This window comes from Tenrec ecaudatus, chromosome 1 (assembly GCF_050624435.1).
Source record: "Tenrec ecaudatus isolate mTenEca1 chromosome 1, mTenEca1.hap1, whole genome shotgun sequence".
Classification (NCBI taxonomy): Eukaryota; Metazoa; Chordata; class Mammalia; order Afrosoricida; family Tenrecidae; genus Tenrec; species Tenrec ecaudatus.
In genome coordinates this window covers 151,067,546-151,093,412 of record NC_134530.1, presented here as the reverse complement: position 1 = coordinate 151,093,412, position 25,867 = coordinate 151,067,546, and the positions used below count along the sequence as shown (strand labels likewise).

The 25,867-nt window shown below is 41.4% G+C and overlaps 1 non-coding gene across 1 annotated transcript; it reads right to left on the bottom strand.

Moving 5' to 3' along the window:
- Positions 1-3,755: 3,755 nt before the first annotated feature.
- LOC142437722 (small nucleolar RNA SNORA42/SNORA80 family) lies at positions 3,756-3,889 on the bottom strand. Its single transcript, XR_012782248.1, has one exon. It is a non-coding gene; the product is annotated as a small nucleolar RNA SNORA42/SNORA80 family (small nucleolar RNA).
- Between the last annotated feature and the right edge of the window lie 21,978 nt (positions 3,890-25,867).

Genomic DNA, 25,867 nt, shown 5'->3' with positions numbered 1-25,867 from the left:
TCCTTCTTCAAATTATTTCTTTGCAACGTTATTCATGTGCCTTCCAGTTTAGGAGAAAATTGGAAAGATATATCAATTTTAAATTCTAAGACATAACAAAATTTCTTCTTGTGATTATAAAAAGAAATATAAATTTATGTTCTGAACTTAAATGCTTAAAAAAACACATCAGATACTCATCTTCCTGACATGATCGCTGAAGAAAATGTGGTGAAGAAAGCTGATAGTGCCCAGCTATTAAAAAAATATGACATCTGGGGTCTTAAAGGCTTTTAATTAAACAAGTGAATCCCCTCTGACCATGGTCCAGGGGTATACATAGCCTTGCTATCAGATAAAGGGTATTTTACGTCAATTGTGGCAGATATAGTTAGGTTAAAATGCAACACCTTATGATTCGACCTCCCTTTTTACCCATCTTAAACTTGTTTCAGTTTTTAAATATTTTCTGCTTTCTTTTCAATTGTAGTTTTCCTGTTTTGCTTTGCCATTATTGTTGAGTTTTGTTTGTTTGCTTCTTGTGTGTGTTTGTAAGATTTCTGCATATGAGACCCAGGGTAAGTATGTCTATAGGGATAGTAGCTAGATTAATAATTCCCTAGGGGCATGGGCGGTGGCATGGGCGGTGGCATGGGCGGTGGCATGGGCGGTGGCATGGGCGGGGGCATGGGCGGGGGCATGGGCGGTGGCATGGGCGGTGGCATGGGCGGGGGCATGGGCGGTGGCATGGGCGGTGGCATGGGCGGTGGCATGGGCGGGGGCATGGGCGGGGGCATGGGCGGTGGCATGGGCGGGGGCATGGGCGGTGGCATGGGCGGGGGCATGGGCGGGGGCATGGGCGGGGGCATGGGCGGTGGCATGGGGCAATGGGGAGCTAACAGTAATGAGTATGAGAAGAAAGTGTCCTGAAATTTGATTGGGGTAATGACAGCCCAACTTTTCTTAATATGATTGATTCAATGATTACTGATTGCTTGAAGAATGATTGATTGAATGATCATTGATATGTGAATTATATCCCAATAAATCTATCATTTTAAAATTAAAAACTAACAACTTTGTGGAGAAGATCTATTGTATAACACATGGTCTTGCTATGAATCGAAACCTACTCAACCGCAGTGGGTTTCTTCTGCCCTTCCTTTATGTGTGTAGTGGAGGGATGGGCTACCCAAGGAGAGTTTCGTGGTCTCTCTGCATTGAAGAGTCAGAGCTGGGCGTCCAGGAAGACCAGGGAGACTAGAGTTTGCAGGGAAGAGTAATCCAGATGAGAGACCTGCATATAAACAGAGCTCTACATATAGAGAATACAGATGAGAATGCACAGCACATGTAGGTGAAGAACCCTCGGAATGGATTACAGAGAACAACACCTCAAGCTTGAAGAAGGAAGCAAACGGCCAGCCAGATTAGCATACCTGATAATCAGGGGCACTTGGTACTGTAACTAGAAAGTCCCTGCTTCAGAGTGGGAGGGTGGAAGGGTGGGGAGGGGACCAAGAACACTCGCTATGTGGTGTTCTCCAAAATACAAGCTAACTGCCGTTGAGTTAATTTGGACAGAGAGTGACCCTCTGGACAGAATAGAACTGCCCCTGTGGGTTTTTAAGGCTGTACATCTTTGCAGCAGCAGAAAACATCGTTTCCCCCATGGGATAGTTTGTGCTTTTGATCTGCTGACCTTGACGTTAGGAGCCCAATGTATAACCCACTGTGTCACTAGGGCTCTCAATGCAGTTCTGGTTTGCCAAATCAAGCTTGGCAGTAAGATCTGAAAAGGTGAAGTGGTTTCAACTAGTTGGTGTACTTAAAATTCGACACTGATTGTGGAATACAGAACTACCCAGCACCCAACGGGTTAAACGCACAATAACTGGGACCCCATGCGCAGAAGCAGGAGAACCATAACCCATAAAGAGGAGAAAATCTATCAGAAAAACTGGCATAGTTGAGAGTAGAGGCATTACATATAAAACAGCAGTTTTAATTTGATTTCATAGTGAATAAGCTAGAATGTGGTCATGGAGGAATGGAAGCTATAAAATAAATCTAAGTCAAGCTCCTCGAGATGAAAATTGTGATGTCGGAAATAAAATTTTTAAAAAGACACCAGATATAGCTAATGAAAGATTAGATACTGAAGAAGAAGAGTCGTGAACTTGATTGTATGACTTCCTTTAACTTCAAAGGAGAAGGAACAGCTGTTTACCTCAGGCCTAGGTCGAGTCCCATCGACATGCCTCCTCTTTCCACCAGCCCTTCTCCACGGTTCGCTCTGCTTCTCTGCTGGGTTTGGTCATTCATTGCAATGTCCACGCAGAACTCAGAACCCACACTCACAATTATGGGACTCACTAGGGAACTAGTAGATTGAGGATCCAGAATGACTCAGGACCCAGGTCTTCAGTCAGGACAGTTCCTCAGATATGCCTGTAGGCATGGCCCCTGAGCTCCTTGGGCTGGCTTCTGCCCTGCTTGGCAACCAGGCCTGGGTTACAAAGCTGTTTAGCTCTCTGATAAGTCTCCAGGGGTACCCACTCCTCCAGGAAGCCTCCTACCAAAGGTTCTCAGCTCTCTCATTCCGCGGGTCAGCACACCCACTATAGCTACCTTACTCTGTGGTCTAGGGAGCCCACTAGACCATCGTGTGCTGGTCGCCTGCTTTTGCGTAAGCTTTGACTAAGGACAGCGACTGTGCCAATGCTTCTTGCTGCCTTGTCCGGTGCTACAATCTTATTTCTCTGTCTCCCAGTTCTAGGAAGTTCTTAGTACTGGGCCTCTGAGTCCAAAGGACGTTCTCAATATCTGACCTTTATTCCTGGCAAGGTCTTTCTGTTCATCTCTGGGATGGCTCATTTTAAGCTTAGCAGGATGACAAAAGCAACCAATCCCCCTCTCAGAGGTCCCATACACGTGGATTGCGTGGTACCATCCCCGCAAAGGTGTCGTGAACCGTATTTGCATTATCAGCATGCTCTCCAATCCCCTTGGTGGAGCACAGTACTTCATCTGCATAGTTCTACCCGATCATTTGGTAGGAAAGGTGAGATCATAGCGAGACAGACCATATGACCCATTATACCACCCATGCCAAAATCAACTAGCAAAATTGAACGCAGAGAAAAGTAAGAATTAGGAATAATAAGTGGGCAATAGATCAGCAAGCTGTGAACAGCCTCAAGTGCTTTAATAGGCATAAACTAGGATTCTCCCAGGAAGGGTCAGAATAAAGAAATACGGCTCTCAAGTCTCCAAATTTGGTAAAAGCGCTCAGGTATGAAAAGCTTCAAGCACAAGAAATATGAAGGAAACTGCACCAAGAGCCCATCAGAATCAAATTGCTTAAAACTAATAATAAAAAGAAAAATCTTAAAAATAGAAAAAGATAACAGCAATTGCTAGTTTGCAAATTCAACAAAATAAGCAAGCAAACGGGCAGTGTCATATTCCAAGTACTGAAAGATGAACGCTGTTTAGGTTGAAGTCTATATAGTATAGTTCTGTGCCCAGTGAAATGACCTTTCAAAACCAAAGTGAGATAAAGCCCCCTTCTCAGGCAAGAACAATTGGAAAGAATTCACCACCACAAATTCGTCGGTCTTTACTTCCGCTGTGCTGAGCCTGTGGTTAACCCCATCGGATGTATCTTTCATTTCAGATGTTGCAGCTTTCTTCTCTAAAAGTTTGATTAGAATATTTTCTAAAGATTCTATGTTTCTCTTAAAAATTAAAATATGGAATGCAGTTTTTTTTTTCACTGTGCAACCCGCTTCAGTGCCTGAAGCCCATGGGGTAAAGCCAGGCAATGGTTCGGGGTTACAATTTGCTTTGGCCTGGGACACTCTGAGAGGCCCATGGGATAGGACCTGCCATAAATCCAAACCCATGCCGGTGGAATGCAGTTATTAAAATGATTTTAATGTCCTTATCAGCTAAATCATCTGGGTCATGTTTTAAGGAATGATTGATTCTCTCCTCTTTATTGATCATGTTTTCCTGCTTCAGCATGCCTGCTGGCTGATGGCGGCCCGGTGGTAAAAACTCCCCGCTGCTAAACCACCAGCTGCTCTTGGGGGGAAAGATGAGCATCTGCCTCTGCAAAGATATACAGCCTTGTAACGCCTAGGGGCAGTTGTACAGGTTGCTATCAACCTGACAGCTGTGGGCTTTTGAATGCATTTTGTTTTTCACAAAGGTTGAGTACTGGATATTGTTGTAATCACACACATATTCTTGAGCTTTGTCTGGAGATGCAGTAAAATTACCTGAAAACAGTTTGATACTCTCAGATCTCAATTTTAGCATACCTTAGGTGGAAGTAGAGGCCTGTTTCCTATCAGGCTTATTTCCACTATTGAGGAAACATTTTCTGCGTATTCTATCTAATGCGCCAACCTGGCGAGGGGTACAGATACTGTTGCTATCAGTACAGGGCTTGAGTATTCTTTCCTATAATCCTGTTAGGTAACCCCCTCCCAATCTCAAGAGTGTTTCCCAGAGTCAAGAGTTCCGCAGATTCACATGCATGCACTCACCAGTACCCTCTCTGCAGAATACTCACAGGACCCTCGGCAGATTTACAAGATGTGTCTCGGGGGAGCTCTCTCTTGTTGAGTTTTCCGTGCCATAACTTGAGCTGTTGTTAGGTTCAATCTACTTAGTTCCAGCTCATAGTGACCCTGTGTACGACAGAAACACTCTCTGGTCCCGCACCATCCTCACAATCGTTACGTTGCAACCACCGTGTCAATCCAGCCAGAAAGGGTCTTCCTCTTTTTCTGCTGACCCTCTACTTTAACAAGCTCGATGACGTCACCAGCCACTGATCGCCCCCAATGACATGTCCAAAGCACATGACATGAAGTCTCACCATCCTTGCTTCTAAGAAGTGTTCTGGCTGTACTTCCAAGGCACATTTGTTTGATCTTCTGGCAGTTCATTGAATTTTGACTATTCTTTGCCAGCACCGTAATGCAAATGCATCAATTCTTCTACAGTCTTCTTTATTCATTGTCCAACTTTCACATACATGGAGGCAATCGAAAATTCTAAAGCTTGACTCAAGTGCACTCTAGTCCTCAAAGTGATAGCCTGTCTTCAGCATTAACGAGGTCTTGCACAGCAGAAGGAGTCCTGGTAGTTTAGTGGTTACATGTTGGGCTCCTAACTGCAAGGTCGGCAGTTCAAAACTACCAGCTGTTCCATGAGATAAAAAAAACAAGGCTTTGTACTCTCAAAAGGTCTCCGAAACCCACAGGGGCAGTTCTATCTTGCTCTACTGGGTTATTATGAGTCAGAATCAACTTGATGGTAGGGAATTTATATAGCATATCTGCCCAATGCAATATGTCATTTGATTTATTGATGGCTGATCCAAGCTAGATGAAATTATTGACAGTTTCAATCTTTTGTCCATTTATCACGATGCTTTTTATTGGCCCAGTTGTGAGAATTTGGATTCTCTTTACATTGAGTTGTAATCCAAAGTAAAGGCTCTAGTCTTTGATTTCCACCAGCAAGTGCTCCGAGTCCTCCTGCCTTCACCAGTCAAGGTTGTGTCATCTGTAGCTCAAAGATTGTTAATAAAGATTCCTCAAGTGCAGTTCTCAGACTATTTCCTCAGCAGCTAGACTGAATAAGGAAGGTGAAAAGGTACAACCCCATGCACAGCTTTCTTGATTTTCACACCATGAATTTGTCCTTTATTCTGGTCAAATGGCTGTCTCTTGGCCAATATACAGGCTCCCCATGAACACAATAAAGTATTCTGGAAATCCCATTTTTCTCAATGTTGTCTATGGTTCATTAAAATTCACAAGGTCAAATGCCTTTGCGTAGTCATTAAAACACAAGTATACTCATCTTTCTAGTATTCTGTGCTTTTAACCAAGATCCATTTAATGTCCGAGGTGAGATATTCTTAAGGTTGTGTTTTTCCTCGTGTGGATTGGTTTTAATTTTCTTCAGCTTCAATCTGAATCTGCATATGAGCAATTGGTGGTCTGTTCTGCAGGTAGTCTCCGGCCTTGCTTTGCTAATATTATGAGCATCACCAACATCTCTTTTCACAGCTGTGGTCAATTTGATCTCTTTACATTACATCAGATGAGATCCACATTTAGAGTCACTATTTATGTTGTTGAAAATGCTATTTGCAATGAACAAGTTGTTGATTTTGCAAAATTCCATCATGTGAACTCCAGTTTTGTTTCTATCACAAACCCATATTTTCCTTCCTCTATGTTTTCATTTTTTGCATTCCAAACACCAATAATCATCAATACATCCTGATTGCATGTTCGATCAATTTCAAGCTGAAGAATTTAGAAAATTCTGCCATTTCTTCATTACTGGCGTTACAGGCAGGTGCATAAATTTGAATAACAGTTGCACTAGCTGGATTTTCTAATAGATGTATACATATTATCATATCACAGACAGCTTTGTACTTCAAGATAGATCTTGGAATGTTCTTTTAAAAATGATTTGCCATTGGATTTGTCATTGCTACCATAGTAAATCATATGTTTGTCCAAAACCAGTCTATTTCAGCTCATCAATACCTAGAATATTGATCTTTAGTGTTCCATTTTATTTTTGCCGATTTAATTTTCCTAGATTCATACTTTGTGCATTCCACCTTCTAAGTTTTCATGGATACTTGCATGCTGTTTTCTAATTTTGAATTGGACCCAATCAGCAAATGAAGATCCCTGAAGCTTTACTCCATCCAAGTCACTAGATCAATGCCTCTTTGAGGAGGCAACCCTTCCCAAGTCTTATTTTTAGTGTCTTCTGATCTAATGGGCTCATCGTTTGCACTATATCAGACAGTGTTCCACTGCTTCATAAGGTTTTCAGTGGTCAATTCCTCAGAAGTGAATGGCCTATTCCTTCTCATTCTGTTCCTCTGAAACCTGCTTACTCTGGGTGATCCTGCTGGTCTTTGGAATGCCCATGGCTTAGCTTCCAGCATCACAGTAACACATAAGCCACTAAAGTAAAACAAGCTGACAGATGATTCATAGATTTCAGACAAAATTAAACCAAATCAATTGCTCTTCAGTCAATTCTGACTCACGGCAACCCAGGAGGACATGGTAGAATGGTGTCCTTGGGACTCCTGAGCTTAAATCTTTAGGGGAGGAAATAGTCTCATCCTCCCAAGGAGTGGCTGGGGGTTTCAATTGCTGACCTTGTAATTAGCAGTTCAATGAGTAGCCCAATGTGCCATGAAGGCTCCTTTGAATAATCTTCCCTAAACCCAACACAACCACTGCTGTCAAGTTGATTCTGACTCACACAACTGTAGGGCAGGGTAAAACTGCCTCTGTGGGTTTCTGAGACTGTAACTCTTTACGAGAGCATAAAGCCCGACTTTCTCCATCTAGGCGTCTGGTGGTTTCACACCACTTACCGTGCAGTTAGCAGCTCAAGACATCGCCATCACAACACCAGGGCTCTTCCTTGAGATAATCTACTCTCACTGGAATCTCAACTCTGCCTACTCAACTTAGGTAGTCGTGGGGTGCTTGAAATGCATCTGTAGCAATAATTGTTGGGCAAGAATAGGTCCAGGTTCGGTTGTTCCCTGTCTCTCAGGGAACACTGTCATCTATTACCTAATGTCTGGTGTCTTGAAAATCATTGCTTTTGCACATTTTTTCCAGGTTTTTGTTTCATTTTGCTTTTGTAGTATCAAGCAGGAGGGTAAACCTGGTCAGTTATTACATCTTGAATGAAAGCAGAAATCCTAGACTGTTTACATATAATTATTGATGAGGTTGGTTTTACATCTACCATACATATTGCTACATGTATGCATCTTTTGGTTGCATCTTTTGTTTCCTCCCCCCCATGTTTTCTCTCTCTGCTTTCATTTATATTCATCTTATCTTTATGATTTTATTTTATGTGTATTATTTGTTCATTTGGCAGGTGCTTTTAAAATTCTTTTATATCTTTAAACTTGGAACTGAAAACTATTTTCAGAGATTACCTCTCAGTTAAATAATAGAACTGAAAAATTATACAGCATCATCTGTAATCTCTTTTATTAAAATACATAAATCAACTGTATGACATGAAATAGTCAACATTTTCCTAAAGCAAAGATGAGAGGGAAATGAAAGAGTGAGTGGGCTGGGAAGATTGACTTATGGAAACAGAATAACTAGATTGGAAATAATGATGATATTGGCATACCGTGGGGAAAAAAAGTATCAATGCCACTGAATAATATGCATAGAGATTGTTAAGTGGGAACTTAATTTACTGTGTAAGCTTTAATAAAAGCATAACAAAACATTATTGTAAAAATTTGAGTCACTGTGGTGGGTCTTGGGTTGACAATGTACATCATTACCACATCCAACTGCAAATCATATACCATTTCATGATGTATGTGAAATTTCTAACAATGTACTTCTTAGCTCTCCTTCCAATACTTTTATGTTATTTTGGTTATATATCTTATTTTTATTTGTTGCAATTCACAATGTATGACTGATCTTCTTTTTTAACTTTAGTTAGGCAAGTATCTAATCCAATTAATATCAATATAAAATATTTTTCTATTTACCTTCATGTTTATCTTTTAATATATGCGTTCATTTTTTAGTTTATTTATATTTCGATTTGATATTATACAACTTTTACATGAATAGCTTAAAATTGAGCATTTCTTATGCTTCAAATCTGAAGGATATTAATTCTCCTAAAGTCATTATCACTCTTCATTTTTGAGATATAGTTTTTCTGGTATAGAATTTTGTTTTGACAGTTTTTTTCTTTCAATTCTTTAAAGATATCACTCCATTTTCTTTTGACTTTTACTGCTTTTGAACAGAATATTGCTGTATTTCCAAACTTAAATCTATGGTGTCATGGATTTTATTCTATTTTTTCCAACAGTTTTATTGGCATATAATCCACATATACAATTCACTATTTCAGTCACATCAAGAAGAGTTATACAATCATCACCACAATGAGTTTCAGAACACTTTCTTCATGGTTTTCAGAAAATACTTGACAATTATGTCATCAAACATTTCTTCTGCACTGTCTCCTTCCTCCTTTCCTTGTGGGATCTGGGTTGCATTTCTGTTAGATTATTTGATATTGTCTCACAATTCTTACACATTTATTTCATTCCACTCAGGTTTCCCTTTGCCTTTTAGTTTGGATAGTGTCTTGTTATTCGGTGCTGGATTAGTGGTCTGGTCTTGGGCAGTCTCAGTCGTAGGTGGGTTATCTTACTCGTTCATTTGGCAGCTAGCTCTTTCCCACATATTCTGCCAAAGGAGAGAGAGAGCTGATGTACGCCCATCTCTCCCGTGGGGAACTTGTACCTCTTTGGAATTACCTTACCCGCGTGCTTTATAATCTTATTTTTGTCATAGGATCCATGGATGTTGCATTTAGTGGGTCTTCTAGTTGTTTTACTCATTGTTAGGATGGAAATTACATTTATTCAACTTTCTTCATTCTCAGAAATTTCTTCATTTGATTTTTGTATTGTTGAAGTATCCTTTTTCTGATGACAAGAAGTGTGCTTCCTATTTTACACACAGGCACATAAGGTGTCCAGAAAGTTTATACTCCTAGATTGGCTGGTTGTGAAACTGGAATGCCAATGTTACTGGAACTGTGTGAGGTCTTAATTGGGTTGGGTAAGAGGAGGCTACATGCAAAAGCCTGGGGTTCCTGGGACATGAGAGGGCATGGGAAACAGAGACTGCTTGGGCATGAGATCTTAATAGTTCAATCAAAGGAAAGGAGACTTGGTGAAGCATTGAGCTAAGTGTTGGTCTGCTAACTGTAAGACCAGAGATTCAAACCCATGGGTTTTTCCTTGGGACAAAGATGAAGCTTTCTGGGCCTGTTAAGAAAGATTGGAGTCTCAGAAACCACAAAGGGCAGCTCTACACTATCTTGTATCATTTCTATGAGTTAGAATCAACTTGATAGCTGTAGGTGAGTTTGGCTTCTGTTTTTTTCCAGGAAAAAAAACTCCATTGATCAAGAAAAAGCATCCGAACTTTCTTTTTAATCCGAACCTTTCTGAAGCATCACTAACCAGGAGTTTAGCTGCACAGGGCAGGGAAGGGAGGGTGTGTAAGAGTATTGTGGAGTCCTTGGTTGGTGCAAACAGGCTGCTAACCCAAAAGTTGGGCATTTGAGGGAGCATGGAAATATGTCCTGCCATTCTCTTTTTGAAAAATATCCGTTCTAAAATGAGTATGGGACATAGTTCTATTCTGACACACATGGGTCATCATGAGCTGGAATTGATTTGACAGGAACTTTTAAAAAATGACTGTGATGGGCGCATGTATCATAGGGCTCCACTACATTCAGGAAGAAGGATGGAAACTCTCCACTTTGTATGGGATAAAGAATAAGTATTTCACCACTAACCATCTGGTTCTACTGTTTTCCACAGTACTCACTACCTTCGATTGTCAACCCTCTGGAACCATCCACCTCGGCTACTAATAGTCATTTCTTGAACCACTTCAGTCCTGGTAATGAAGTACAACTGGAGAAGGTCCGAATTTTAAAATGTGGGGTGAACTAGAACAAGAACAGACAGAGGAAAATATACGGGTTGATTCCCTGGTAGACACTTAATGTCCCTCTTCTCAAACAAGGGCAATGGGTGCATTGTACAGCTGGCAAATCTCGTGAATGAAAGAGTTGGAAATAATGGTGCATAGCTCAAAGATGGAAGCTGACCATATTGCTTTGAATATGAGTTATTCTTCACATTTCTGGTAATAATACAGTTAGTCTCCTGCATCAGGCTCATAAAAGGACTCATTTAATCACTTCTGGGTCTCCCATTCCATGACTTAAACCCATAATTTTCCCAGTTTGGGTTATAGTTCCACTTCACTCAAATTTTAAAAGTTGGGTCTGTCTCAATTTTGCTTTGTCAACCATTTCTGATGTGGTTCCAACCAGTTTGAAGTCCTGTCTTAAACACACCCGTTCCTTTTTTCCCATTATGGTCTTCAAGATGCTTCCTGTACCTGAAATGCCCACCCTACCCTGACAAGGCTGTCCTCTCCCAACATTTCTTCCTATTCAAAGGGGAGGAGAGGAAAACAGTCCCATTGCCAAGGAGTCAATTTCCACGCACAGTACAAGTGCCTCTGGGGTTTCCAAGGCTGCACTCGCTAGGGAAGCAGATTGGTCTTTCTCCTGCTGAGCAGCTGGTGGGTTTAAACTACCCACCTTTTGGTTAGCAGGTTCCCAGGTGGCGTAGTGGATATGTGTTAGACTGAGATCTACAAGGAAGGCAGTTCGAAACCACCAGCCCAGGGCTTTTTAGTTCCATAAACAGTTAGCTTAGGAAACTATGGGGAGCAGTTTTACCCTGTCCTATAGTGTTGCTACGAGTCTGCATTGACGCCATGGCAGTGAGCTTGGTTTGGGCTTTGGTTTACAGTGAGCACTGAACCATGGTCTCACCAAGGCTCCTTGATGGAGGAATAGGGCATGTAAATGAATGGAAAACATGGCTCCACAGACATAGCCAGAGACTAAAACAGAAACTATACACATAATGGGTGTGACATGACAGCAAGGGGGCATGTGTGAGACAGAAGGTGAGCAACCCAGCAAAGGAAGGTGTGAGACAACTCCAGAGGGTATTCCAAAGAAAAGAGTCAGACATCAATGAATTGCTAATTTTATTGTGAGTTTACAGCAACCCTGGAGAGACAAGTCTTCTCTATCAGCACTACTTTTTCAGATAAGGTACAAATGATTGAGAATTGCCCCAGCAGAACAATCGCAGCATGCACTGGGACAATGCTTCACCATGCATCTGCCTAAGCGTCCCCTGAACCTCACCATCATGCTGTGAGTGGGTGGAGCACTGTGGGTCTCAGAGGAGCTGCCTGTTTTGCCCAGGTCTCCCAGTAAACACATCGCAGAGAAGCTGGAGTCCACATGCTCTCAGCACAGATCACATGCTCTGCTCGTTGCCCAAGACGCATCTGACATCCGCAAGAATCTGCCCACGTTGAGAAGAATGCTCTTCTGGGCTGGCTGTGTGAAGCGTGGGCAGAACCACCTCATCTGCAGGCACAGAAAGAAGAAAAGATCGAGTCACCCATGTGAGCTGGCTTGAGAGGTAGAGGAGGGTCTAGTTTCAGACTTTTGAAATCTCACCATTAGAGACTCAGCACTTCAGCATGTTGCCCATCTTGTGACTTTTATTTATTTATTTATTTATTTAAATTATTAGTTTTTTATCTTGTGTCTTTTAAAATGGAAATCTGTTGAAGAGGGGTAATATGTTTTCTTCCTTTGAGCTGATTTTCCTTTGAGCCTGAGTTGTCAGAATGGAATTCATACAGTCCAGAATTGAGTTCAAATCCTGACTGTTCCACTTATAAGCCATGAGCACATTGATCCTTCATTTTCCATTGTAACCCACTTAAGCCTTCATTTCCTCCTCTGCAGATGGAAGATAGTGATACCCATTTGTATAGGTTTCCTGGGGCTACCTTAAAAATGCACCACCAACTAGCTGGCTAAAAACAACAGAAATTCATTTTCTCACAGTTCAGAAGGTTGAAATCAGAGTGTGGGCAGGGTCATACTCTCTAATGGCTCTCAGGCAGTCTTCTGCCTTGTCTCTCCACCTCTTCCCCACCCCCATTTTCCTACCCACCGGCCTTCTGTGGTAGGTAGCATAATCCCAATCTTGTTCACTGTCTTCACATGACTGCTGTGCTGGTCTGTATCTCCTTTCCCCTTTTGATAAGGATACCATTGAGTTAGGAGTCCAATCTATTCTCAACTAACTCCATTCTGTACAATGAATGGAGTTACCAAGGGTTGGGACGTCAGTATTTTTCATATGTGTGTGTAGCAGAGGTGGGGCTGGTGGTCTCAATTCAATCCATAATACCATCTTACAGGCTTGTTATGAATAAATGAGATAACGCACATCAAATGTGTTGTACAGTGCCTGGCCTGCTACAAGATCCGCTTATTTGTTGATTCACTCACCAAATAATTTATTGATCAACTACCAAGTATCATTCAACAAAACAAATCCCTACTTTCATGGGGGTCATAGTCTAGATCAGGGTGATAGGAAATAGATAACACATACACACTTACAGTGCATGTCAGATGGCAAGGGCTTTGGCCACCACGCGTCTGTCAGTTTGTGGTGGCTTGTGTGTGGCTATGACTCTGTAAGCTATACCACTGGTATTCCAAACACCAGCAAGGCCACTCAGTCCATGGTGGACAGACTTCAGTGGAGTTTTGAGACTAAAGCAGACTGGGAAGAAACGTTTGGTGATCTATTTCCCAAAATGAGCCTAACAGATCTTTAAAAACCTAACCGATCACCACAAAATACTACCTGACTTACTTGCTTTGGACAAGTCCTTAGGTGGGATCAGTAACTGGAGAAAGAGACTGATGAGGTAGAGGAGGAATAGGGCAAGGGGAAGCCTCCATGAGATAGAATGGCCCAGTGGAAGCCGTGATGAATGTGAACTTGCCAGTGATCAAGAGAGGGGAACAGAACAAGGCTCCATTTTGTTCTCAGGTGACCATGAGTTGGACGGCACTCAGTGGCAGCTAGCGCGGTCTGTTATCTATGTGCTTGGGGAGCTGCAAAGTGGGGAAGGAGTCCTGTGAAGGTCACTGCAGTTTTACACGGAGCAGTCAAGACGCTCTCTTTCAGAAAGGAAGCCAAGGGGTGTGTGTGACAAATCTGGGAAGAGCTGGGGGAAGAAAGGAGAATAAATGCCAAGGCCCCGGGCTGGTGGTATACTTACAACTTCTGCGGAACAGCGTGCAAGCCAGGACTCCTAGAGCAGAGCAAGCATTTCAGATCGTGTATTAAATAAACTGCAATCGATTTCTGCCATTGGTTACAGGGGATGGATGAAGGCCCATATGGAAACAGGTGGCCATTGCGCTTCACAAGAAAAGGAGGCAGACTATGGGCTACTGAGCTGGGCAAGACTGTTCTGAGAAATGGATTCCCAAGCTCACACTCTGAGCCTGACCACCCCAGCAGCTGGGTAGCCTGTTCCCTTTGGCAGCAAACACCTGAAAGCCCCACTGCCTAAGATCACCCTTTGCCTTTCCTCAAGGGGGGTGTCTCCTTGTTTGCATCATAATCAAAGCTACGCCAGGCAGTGCTGGCTTCAAGTTCAACGGCTGACACAAGGAAGTGGCTCTTTGACTTCCAGATCCTCTAGTCTATGATTTGTGGCCTTTCTGAGAGGCACTAATGAGGTGGAAATTTAACTTCTCCAAGAAAGACATAAAGAGTGCTGTTAGCATTTGAAGTTGTCACCAAAAAAAAAAAGGATTTATGGGGGAAATGTCAATAAATGCAAAAACAAAAGCAGTCAAATTAAGCAAGAAGTTAAAGTGTAAATAGAAGGATGTTGTGTTGGGATGGGAAAAGACCTTAGATTCAAACATACTTTCTAGAGACCCATTTAGGAAGCGTCAAACAAAGACAATCATCCTAGATGAGGGAAACGATCACCATGCACACAGTGCAGCAGCCAATGGAGTCTTCTGATTCCGAGTCACGGTGCTCATTGCATACAATAGAGAACAAGGAATTCATTGCAAGATCATGATTGGTGGGTGACAGGTCAATGCATCACTGCTGTAGGCAGGACGGCCGAATCAAGGGAAAGGCCATGATTAATTCTGAAGCTTCTACCACATGGCTACCTGATGTTCGGGGCTATAAATTCTGTTCACGCAACACCGAGTCATCGCCACAAGGTGGCTCCACAATAATACCAGGACTCCCAGTCTCTAACTTAAAGGACATGTGTCGGATAGGCTATTTTCAGTAAATGCCCAGACAAGTTCCCTCGTTTGTGGTGAGCACTTTCTGCATCCTAGTTTACTTTTAACCACCCTCTTCCTGCTGGCGACTTGCCCCTCCCTGGCTTGCCTGGACTGGTTTAAGCATAGCCACACTGCTGCTTTAATGGGTAGGGAACATCAGGGAAGTAGCATGAAGAACTCAGATGGCATGTGAGGTTATGTCAAAGACTTAAAATGGACTTAGATCACTCCACTAGAGATCACAACCTTTCCCTAATCAAGTGCTTTATGATTAAACTCTAATGGAACATGCAAACCCAAGATCTGTAAATAGCCCGTGGTTATGAATGAGACTCCAGGCCTGCTTAGCATTATAGTCTCTTCACACTTGCACATATACCCGCACACGGTAACACAGGACTGCAGGCAAAGTACGCAATGAGACAGATGAGCAAGTAATAGAGAAGGCGCAGAAGTATCTCAAACAAGGCAGTAAAACTAGGCAATCTTCATCTAGGAGAGGATCAGAGATTATGATTTTGTTTCTCTTGCTTAGGGGAGCAGTCTGTAATGCTAGACTGGAACACAAGCAAAACTAAACCTCAAAACTCACTGACATCGGGTCGATGCTACTCATAGCAACCCTATAGGGCAGGATCGAACTAACGCCTTACAGACGGAGAAGACTCAGCCTTTCTCCTGCAGAGCAGCTAGTAGTTTCAAACTCCCGACCTTAAGTTCGCAGCCAAACACATAGCAACTACACCACCAGGGATCCTACAGACAAAAATGGAGATGATAAAAAATGAATGCAGAATTGATTCTTCCAGGTGGGTGGTCTTTATGTTGGAGTGGTAACAAGGCTTGAAATCACTGTTCTGTTTGTGATCTCTCTCTCTCTTTATGTTTTATGATGTTTGAAATGGGGAAGAGAATCAAATTTGTCACATTTTCAAATTTGATTTACAAAAGTAGTGTAATTACCAACAATAATTTTGCTTGTTAACTGCCTTGAGAGGCAGTTGGATGGAATGAGTCAACTACATTGAGTTTGAGCATGTAGGTTTAAATGCCCAAGGTAATTGATTACCTAAAACCTAAGTGGGGTAAATGTTTAAGGACTTAATTGAGTAAACTTAAGCTAGTTAAACATTGGTCGGAGAGCAGATAGAAATGTGAAGGATTTCAAAGTGCAAGATGTGTCACTAGTGTTGACAGGAGTAGAAAGCCCAGTCCTTTCCCTGCAGAACTCTGATGGTTTCAAACTTCTGACCATGGGGATCACAGCCCAACACTTATCCACTACACCACCAGGGCTCTTAAAGTTAAACATTGATCAGAGAGCAGATAGAAATGTGAAAGATTCATTATAAGTACAAGATTTGTAAACAGAATAAAATGGTTAAGCTTAAAAGAAATTCAGTTGATAAAATTACAACTTTAATATTTTGCGTTAGATTTTTTTAAAACCACTTAACTATAATTTGTAGTTTTCTAGCACAATCTACCTTTCTCCATATGAGAAAAAGGAAGTAGGACATGATAGGCTAGGCACGTGTTCATGAGGCCCAGCAGAATGGCTCCAGGCCTTGTCTGCCGTTGGCTTTTCTTGCTCTCACGCTTTTCTGCCACCTCATGAGGCAGGAGCGCCGCTCACTGTTGCTTTAAGTTGCGTTTCTATGGCTGTGTTGTTGTTAGGCGCCTTCCAGTTGGTTCCGACTCATGGCGACCCGGGTACAACAGAAGGACACACTGCCGGGTCCTGTGCCAGCCTCACAAATGTGCTTCTGTTTGAGCCCATCCTTACGGCCACTGTGTCAATGCATGCAGCTTGTTGACGGCCTTCCTGCTCTTTGCTGCCCCTCTGCTTCACCAAGGATGACGTTCTTCTCCGGGCCGGGATCCCCGTCATGCTCATGCGTTACCTTGGCGTTGCCCCAAAGGACTATGTCTTTGGCTCAATAGCTGGAAGCATCTCTTGAAGACACTGCAACTGAACAGAAAGCACATGTCTTGTGCTAAGCGTGCTTCCTGTAGCTAAGTGGTACGTTCTCTCTTGAAGGGAGATCCCAGTGGTACAATTCCACGATGGCCACGTAGAGACAGAGTCAGTCGATTCAACACCGCCCTCAGACAACCTTCTCCTTGGGTAGTGCGCTCAGCAGCTACGACCCAAAAGTCGGCAGTTAAAATGCACCCAGAAGTACCGCGGAAGAAAGATCTGACTTGAAGGTCACAGCTATGGAAAAGTCCACGCTGCTCAGTCTGTCCTGAATCAATGTCAGTGTCTCTGAATGGAAACACTCTGCAGCATCTGCTTTCCCAACTCTTCCGAGGGAAACAATGTTACATTCTAGAGTCTGCAAGGGGTGCCCAGCAAGAGTAATCCGAGTCACTTAGAGCAGTTGGGTGATAAATAGACCCCTGTCTTGGTTTTTCCCTCTTCCCATCATGGAAGCCCAGGCTGACTTTGGCTTATGGCTTTCTTAATTCAACAGTGCCCTCTGCTGTTGGTACAGTGAATTTCCGTTTCTTTAATGACCCGGCAGCATCTGCGGCATGCCTTCTGATCCTATGATATTATCTGCTCCTGATGCGCATTCCTCTTCTGTCCACGTTACTCCCGTCTGCTCCTAAAGTGGACCTTCCCGAATACCGTTGTTTTGCATTATTCCACTTGGTCTCAAACTTACTGCTGGCGTTTCTCCACTCAGGAGGGAGCGCGTCCCTTCTGACCTGCACTCCGGTGCACATCATTTACATTCTGCCACCAGCTGGGTCTTGTGCATCTCTTTTCTGTAAAAACCTGCCGGATTTTCTACTCCCGAGTGGCTCTACAGCTGACTCTCCTCATTGCATGTGCTTCTTAAGTTTATTTCTCTTTCATATCATGGATCTTTTAGTATAGGCGGGGCAAATGGGGATCTTATTAGTTCTTATTTATCTACATTGTTTTTGGAGGTTGTATATAGAGAGATTGTTTCTGGGGGCTGCTATTATCCTGGGGGTCCTGGTGGCACAGCGGGTCTCACGTTGGACTGCTAACAGCAAGGTCTGCAGTTTGAAACCATCAGAAATACGGGCGCTTCCTACGCCTATCCAGAGTTGCAGTCTAGACCAGATGGACCGACAGTTCTACTGGGGAATTCTGCCAAATATCTAAAGAAAAGTTAATGCCAATCCTACCTGAACTACTGCACAATATGAAAATGGACAAGCCATTTTGTGAAATAAGAATAACTGACACCTAAGCCAGGCAGACATCACCAGAATTGAAAACTATATTTCTGATGAACATAGGTGCCAGCATTTTCAACAACTTCTAGCCAAAAGAATTCAGCAAGCATCAAAAATAATATATCGCTATCAAGTGGGATTCATATAAGATATGCAAGGATGATTTAACATTAGACAAACAATAGAATTCACCACAAAACAAATGAAAGGATAAGGACCATATGATTATATCAATCGAAGCAGAAAAGACATTTTAATAAAATTCAATATTTATCCTTGATAAAATAGGAATAGAAGGGAAATTCCTTAATATGATAAGGGCCATATATTTGAAACCAATTGCTAGCATCACACTTAATGGAAAGAAGCAGAAAATATTCCCCTTCACAGAGGAACCAGACAAGGTTGCTCTCTATCACCAATTTTATTAAATATAATCCTGAAAGTCTCAGCCAGAGCTATAAGCCATCAAGAAGGCATCCACATTGGCACAAAAGAAACAAAACTCTCCTTATTTGCAGATGATATAAGTCCGTATATAGAAAAACCCCAAATTTGATTAAATTTCTAGAACTAATTAAAAATTTTGGCAACTTAGCAGGCTATAAGATCAGTTGGATTCTTGTATATTAAGGATAACACCAAATAGGAAATTAAAAAAAACACTATTACCATTTACAATACTACCTAAAGAAAAATATCTAGGCATAAATTTTAGCAGCAAAACAAAAGATTTATACAAAGACTAGTATAGAGCACTTCTACAATCTTGCACAAATGAAACCTTGCCCCATGCTCCTGGATACGAAAACGAAAGTAGTGACAATGTTACCAAAATCACTTCATAAATTTAATGTAGCTCTGATACAAATCCCAGCACAATTCTTCAAAGAAATGGAAAAATCACCAACTTTATATGGAAAAGAATGAAACATAAGATAAACAAAACACTACTAAAAATAAAAGTAGGAGACCTTTCACTCCCAGACTTTACAATCTAGTCTAGAGTAGGTAATAAAAACAGCTTGGTATTGGTATGACGAGACATGAAGACTAATGGATTAGAATTGAGAACTCAGAAATACAATCAAGTTACTAGATATATACAAGTACCTAGACATCTAATCTTTTTGTTTTAAAATGTTTAATCATTTTACTGGGAGTTCTTACAGATGCCGTAACATTGCATAGTTCAATCACACCAGAAATTATTATATAATTGCTACCACAATCAGGTTCAAAATATGTTCTTTCTTCTTGAACTCATTGATATCAGCTCTCCTTTACCCCCCTCCCTCACTCCCTACCCCCCAAGAACCTTTTTTTAAAAATGTATTTCTTCTTCTTCTTTTGACTGTGTCTTAACCATCCAGTGTATACATTCACATTAAATTCTGTTGTTTACTTCCCTCAAATGGGGTTATGTCATCATCAATACTATCAGCTTCCTGTTCTGCCCCTTCCCCCACCCCACCCACCCACCCCCAATTCCCCACCTCTTCCCATACCCGTAGGGAACCATTACTCCTGTTACTGTTTCTGAAGTGTTACCTAACTTGACTTTCATGTATTGAATGATCTTAAATAAACAAATGAACATACTCAATTCTAATATAAAAAATTAACACCATAATAGTAAAGGGAGGAAATATTAAAGAACTAGAGGATAGTTATGTGGTTTATCAGTGCTATATCATACCTTGGTTATATCATCCTTCCATGTGGCCCTCCTGAGAAGAACTGTCCAATTATCTCACAGGTGGGTTGTGGATCTCCACTACATTCACACCTCTTCACATAGACTTGGTTGCTTGTTTTTGAACTTCTGATGCCTTTTCCTGTCAACACCTCATGATCACACAGGCTGGTGTGTTTCTTCTATGTTGCCTTTATTGCTTCCCTGCTAGTTGGCTGCTTGTCTAACGACAAGCCTTTAAGACCCCAGATGCTATATCTTTTAATAGCTGGGCATCATCAGCTTTCTCCACTACATTTGATTATGCACTGATTTTGTCTTCAGCAATCCTGTCAGGGAAGGTGAGCTTCACAGAAAGCCATGTTATTAGAACAAAGTATCCTTGTTTTGAGGGCGTACTTGAGTAGAGGCCCAATGTCCATCTGCTACCTTAATACTTAACATATAAATATATGTACATAAATCTATTTTCCTATCATCATATATAAATATATTGACATACGTGCATGCCTGTATTTAGACCTCTATAAATGCCCTTTGCTTCATAGTTCTTTCCTCTCTTTCGTTTTCCTTTCCTCGTGTCCCACTATCATATTTGGCCTTCATTTGGGTTTCAGTAATTCCTCTCAGCTACATTGCCCTTAATTAAGCCCCACCAGGCATCCTACACCCTCTTGCCATCAATTTTAGGTTACTTGCTGTTTCATTGTCCCTGGGTTTGTTAACACCCCCCTTCCTTTCCCCTGTCCCCTCCTTCCCATGTTCCCCCAGAACTATCGGTCTGTTGTTTTCTCCTCTGGATTGTTTTTCCCACCTATCTTATCTAAATAGAGATGCAGTGACAATAATAAGCACAAAAACAAGGTAGAGCAAAGCAACAACAACAAAACAAGATCAATAACAAAAACCAATGACAAAAAATGAAAAGCCTATAAAAGGTTTCCAGTAGAGTCTGATGGGGTGCCTCACCTTGACCCCAAAGTCTATTTTTGGTATTCCCTGGGGACTTCATTACTTTGCTCCTCTTTCTGTTCTGTTGCAAGCCCTTAGCATTTCGCACTGGTGTGGTGGGGTCAGATCAGGCACACTTTCCTCACTGCCGCCAGTGTTGTCCCCCATATCAATATGGGTCAGTGAGGAGCGTGTTGTCTCATGGTGGGGCCAGTCCTATGGTTCTCTCTCTGCATCGGCTGCTCTGAGCAGGAATATTGTCCTCGGGGTTTTGTGAGCCAGGATGTGTTCCATTCTCTTTCCTTCCCTCTTTGCTTGCTCCCGAAGGGATGTGCTCCCTCTCCTGAGCTGTAGCTTCAGCTCTGTCCTCTGAAGTGCTCTTTGTGGGGGAGGGGTCCACGTAGTTGGGATCGGAGCTGGCCCCCACCAGTTCCTTCTCTTAACTATTATTTTCTTCCTTTGATTTTCTTTGGATTTATCCTTTGGATTATTCCTTTTCTTGTTAGAATTAACTCCATGGTTACTAACAGCAACAGTCATCTTGACTGGATAGTTGTTTACTGCTGATACGTTGTTTCTAACCCAGGGAAAGTTCATATGTAAGAGAATAAAACATTTCACAATCTTTCACCATCTTCATGATAATTTGAATGTTTGTGGCTCTTTTGTGACTGATATGTCAATCTAGCTCAGTGGGGAATTCCTCGTTTTCATGGACTCTGTACTATACCAAATATGATGTCCTCTACAGAAATTAATCTTTCTTGATGATGTGTTCAAAGTAAGTCAGCTGCAGTCTCACCAGCCTCCTTTCTAGGGAGCATTCTGTTTCCTTCTTCTAAGATGGGTTTCTTCATTTTTCTGACATTATGTCTAATATTCTTTGCCAGCAAATGGCATTTTCCTGCCTTCCTCTTTCATGATCTAACTTTTGTAGACACGTGAAGCAATTGCAAAGTGAACTCATTCATTTTAATTTTCTTCCTAATATATATAAAGCCCAAACATTCCCTGTTAAATAATTTGCATTGCATTTTTAAAGTTTTGATATGTTGTATTTTTATTATGATCTATTTTTATGTAGTTTTAGGATCTTTGAAAACACAATATGAGGTAAAGATTAACATGTTATCTAAAAGTTGAGAGAAAGAGTGAGGTAAAGGAATATGTAGTGAAATGTGATATCTTAGGTGCCTTAGGATCTGACTTCAGTACACTGTTCTCAAGAAAAGACAGATCAGGGAAGAAACACAATAGAGGCACAGAGGAACTAAACAGCACAATGAGCTTACCTAATCTCCTAGACATACAGGCATGCCACCCAACATCAGCACTCTATACATGATTTTCCAACGTTCATGGAGCATTCTGTAGAATAGACCATATGCTAGAGGTCATAAAGCAAGCCTTACCAATTTAAAAATATTGATATTCTATACTACATATTCTCAGACCACAATGCTATAAAACTATAAATCAACAATAGAGAAAAACAGGCACAAAAATCAAATGCACAGAAACTGAAAAACATACTATTTTTAAAAGACTGGATAATAGAAGAAATAAGTAAAAAATAAGTGATACGATTTAAACATTCCTTGAAGAAAGGAAGAAACATACAACATAACAAATCCTTTGGGACACAACAAAAGGAATTATCCGAGGGTAATTCATAACAATCAACATACACATGAAAAATGAGCATAGAACCAAAATCAATGACTTATTCAGCATCTCCAGCAACTAGAACAAGAGCTACAAAATAAACCCCTAACCAACAGGAGAAAGGAAATCATAAAGATAAGAGTGGAAATAAAGCAACAGGAAAACAGAAAAAAAGGAAAAATTAACAAGACAAAAAAGTTGGTTCTTTTCAAGAATGAACAAAATTTGAACATAATAAAAAATCCACATTATAGAAGACACAATAAAAAACTGGGGCACCTACTAAAATATGCCTTTCATACACATAAAAAGACCTCATCAAAGGAGTCAACAGAGAACCCACAGATTGTGAAAAAATATTCAGTAATGATACATCAGATAAAGGGCAATGTCCAATATCTAAGGTAAAAGGAAACAGAGGAAAGATCTAGGAAGCAAAGCTATGGATAGAGCTATAAACATAGGTGTGTACTTATGTAAATATATTAATTCATAAAAATAGAGGCATTGACATGTGTACACATATTTATATGACAATACACTGAGGAAGTGGACAGACTTTGGACCTCTGCTCAAGCCCTCCCTCAATGCAAGACTACTTTGTTCTAACAACCTGCCTGGCATTCTGCGACACTCACCCTCCTACATGATTGCTGAAGACAAAATGGATACACAAGCAAATGTGAAGAAAGCTGATGGTGCCTGGCTATCAAAAGATATAGCATCTGAGGTCTTAAAGGCTTGAAGTTAAACAAGTGGCCATCTAGTAGAGAGCAACAAGCCCACATGGAAGCAGTACACCAGCCTGTGTCTTCATGAGGGGTCAATAGGATCAAGTAACAAACATCAGAAGATCCACAACAAAAACATTGTTGAGGAAGAAGAGGGTCAGAGCAGAGACCCCAAACCCATCTGTAAACAATGGGACATCCCCTCACAGAAGAGTCACGAGGAGGGGTGAATCAACCAGGGTGCAGTATAGCATGAAAGAAACACACAGTATTCCTCTGGTTCCTAGAGGTTTCCTCACCTTCCACCCTCATGACCCCAGTCTTGCCTTTCACTGTGGACTAGACTAGAGTATGTGCACAGGTACAAATAAGAGCTTACAACACATAGAATGCAGGTAAGATAAACCCCTCAGGAACAGAAATGGGAGTAGAGATACCAGGAGAGTAGGGGGAAGGTGGAGAGAGGAGGGAAGAAGAAACCATAGGAGAAGGGAGACAGCAGTTAGTATAAGATTAAAAATAATAATAATTTATCATTTATCAAGGGGTCACAAGGGTGGGAGGAGTGGAGGGAGGGCAAAAAGAGGAGCTGGTACCAAGCGTTCAAATAGAAAGTAAATGTTTAGAAAATAACGATGGCAACATATCTACGAATCTGCTTGCTACAATTGATGTATGGATTATTATAAGAACTGTAAGAGCTCCCAATAAAATAATTCTTTAAAAAAAGAAAACTACAGCATCTTAAAAAGGGAAAAAATAACCCAATCAAAATATGGGCTCAAGATATGAAGGGACAATTTACCAAAGATGCATTTGAATTGTGGTGCTGGAGAATATTGAAAGTACCATGAACTGCCAAAAGGAGAAACTGATCGGTCTTAGAAGAAATATAGCCAGAATGTCCCTTACTCCATATACAAAAATAAGCACAAGATGTATGAAAGACCTACATGTAAATGCTAGAGTTATAAAGATCATCAGTGAGAAACCAGGGGCAAGCGGAAGGGTTCTATTGCAGAGCAAACATATACTATTAATTATAAAAAGGAAACACACACAGTTAAAGCCAAAATAACAGCTAGAACCTACTGAAAATACGAATCTATGTGATTTATGTGACCAGGAAAGAACAGATCCATGGGCTATGGAAGGAAGAAAATCTTTAGCAATGACACAACAGACAAAGGCTAGTTTCTAAAGTGTAGAGTAAGCTGCAATATCTACAGAGGAAAAAAATAATCCAACTAGAAAATAAGCAGAAGACAAGAACAGAATATCGACCATTTTTTCTTTTACAGCACCTTTTACACCAACATAGTACCACCTCTGGACAGACAAGTGGGGGTGAACTGTGGGGTGAACCGTGAAGTACCCTGCTTCCCAAGGCAAAGGCAGCTAGATGCTCAGCAGCCGTGCTTGTTCGAAGTGTTTATGTTAGACAGGGTTCTCTAGAGAAATAAAACCAGGACACTAATAATTACATATATATTTATATAGACAGATAGATATATAACATAAGAAATAAACAGTTAATTAATTTATAAAGCAGTACAAATGGCTCAGTGCAACTCACTTCTGTGAGACAGCTAACACACTGAGAGTCCTTCAAGTCTTGAGGGCCATGGGGTAGTCCTCTGTAGAGCAATTTAGGCTATTCAGCCATAGGCATCAAACAGTAAGGCAGGTCACCAACCTAGCCGATAAACACATGTGAGATCAATTAAAGAGCAGCAAGATCAATGACTAGGTAAGCCTCACCTTTCGAGTTCTCAGGTCTCTTGCTTTGTGATGGTTGGACTAGGGTGCAGCTGCCTTAGCCAGTGCCTTGCTTCAGCTGGCAAGGCTCACTTCCTACAAGACATCCCTGAGGAGAAGCTACACAGACCGACACCAATGCAGCCCTGGGTGCTGGAGCAGCCACATGAAGACCCCTGCCAGCACTGAGATGCTTACATGCTCACTGATTCAACTTTCCTCCTGCAGTTGATGTCATTGTGTGTGGTTTGTAAGATGGAGGAGGACTTTGTAGATCGGTGTCGGACATATGGACTAATGTTGGACTTATGGGTGTGGGCAGCACTGGGTTGGGATGCTTTCTTAATGTACTTTTAATATAAAATTCTCTCTTATACATATGTGTTTCTGTGGACTTGTTTCCCTAGTTTACCCAGGCTAACACAGTGTTGACTTGCATTTTTTTCTTCTTTCATGTAGGTTATATGGAGGAGTCTTACCTTAGAGTAGCGATGAAAGGAAAAGGCGCTGAATTTATCTTCCCAACTCCTGTTTACCTTTCAGTTGCCATTTGCCAAGATTCATGAGCATGCATTTACAAACTGCATCACCAGGTCCTTCATGGAGCCTCATGAAGCTCCCCTGCTACCCGTTATCGACATATTCCATAGAAGCCCATGACGTAGAGGCAACATGGAATGAGTGGACCACGGAACAAGAAAGAGGTAGTTGAAAGCTGAGAAGGCACAGAGATTGATTTCTTAAAATATAAGTAACACCTAATTTCCCATATGATGAACTTTTAGACCCATGAACTATTAAGAAATAAGTTTCTAAGTTTTTAAGAATTCAGATTTTTTTAAAGCTATGGTTTCTTGGAATTTATTTTATATGTAAATGAAGAAAATGCATCGTCTTTAACTGTAAGATGCAAGCTTCTCTATAGGTCCATTAGGGAAACGTGGTTCATTTTATTAATCAGAGCTGCAGGAGCCTCATTGACGTTTAATAAGCA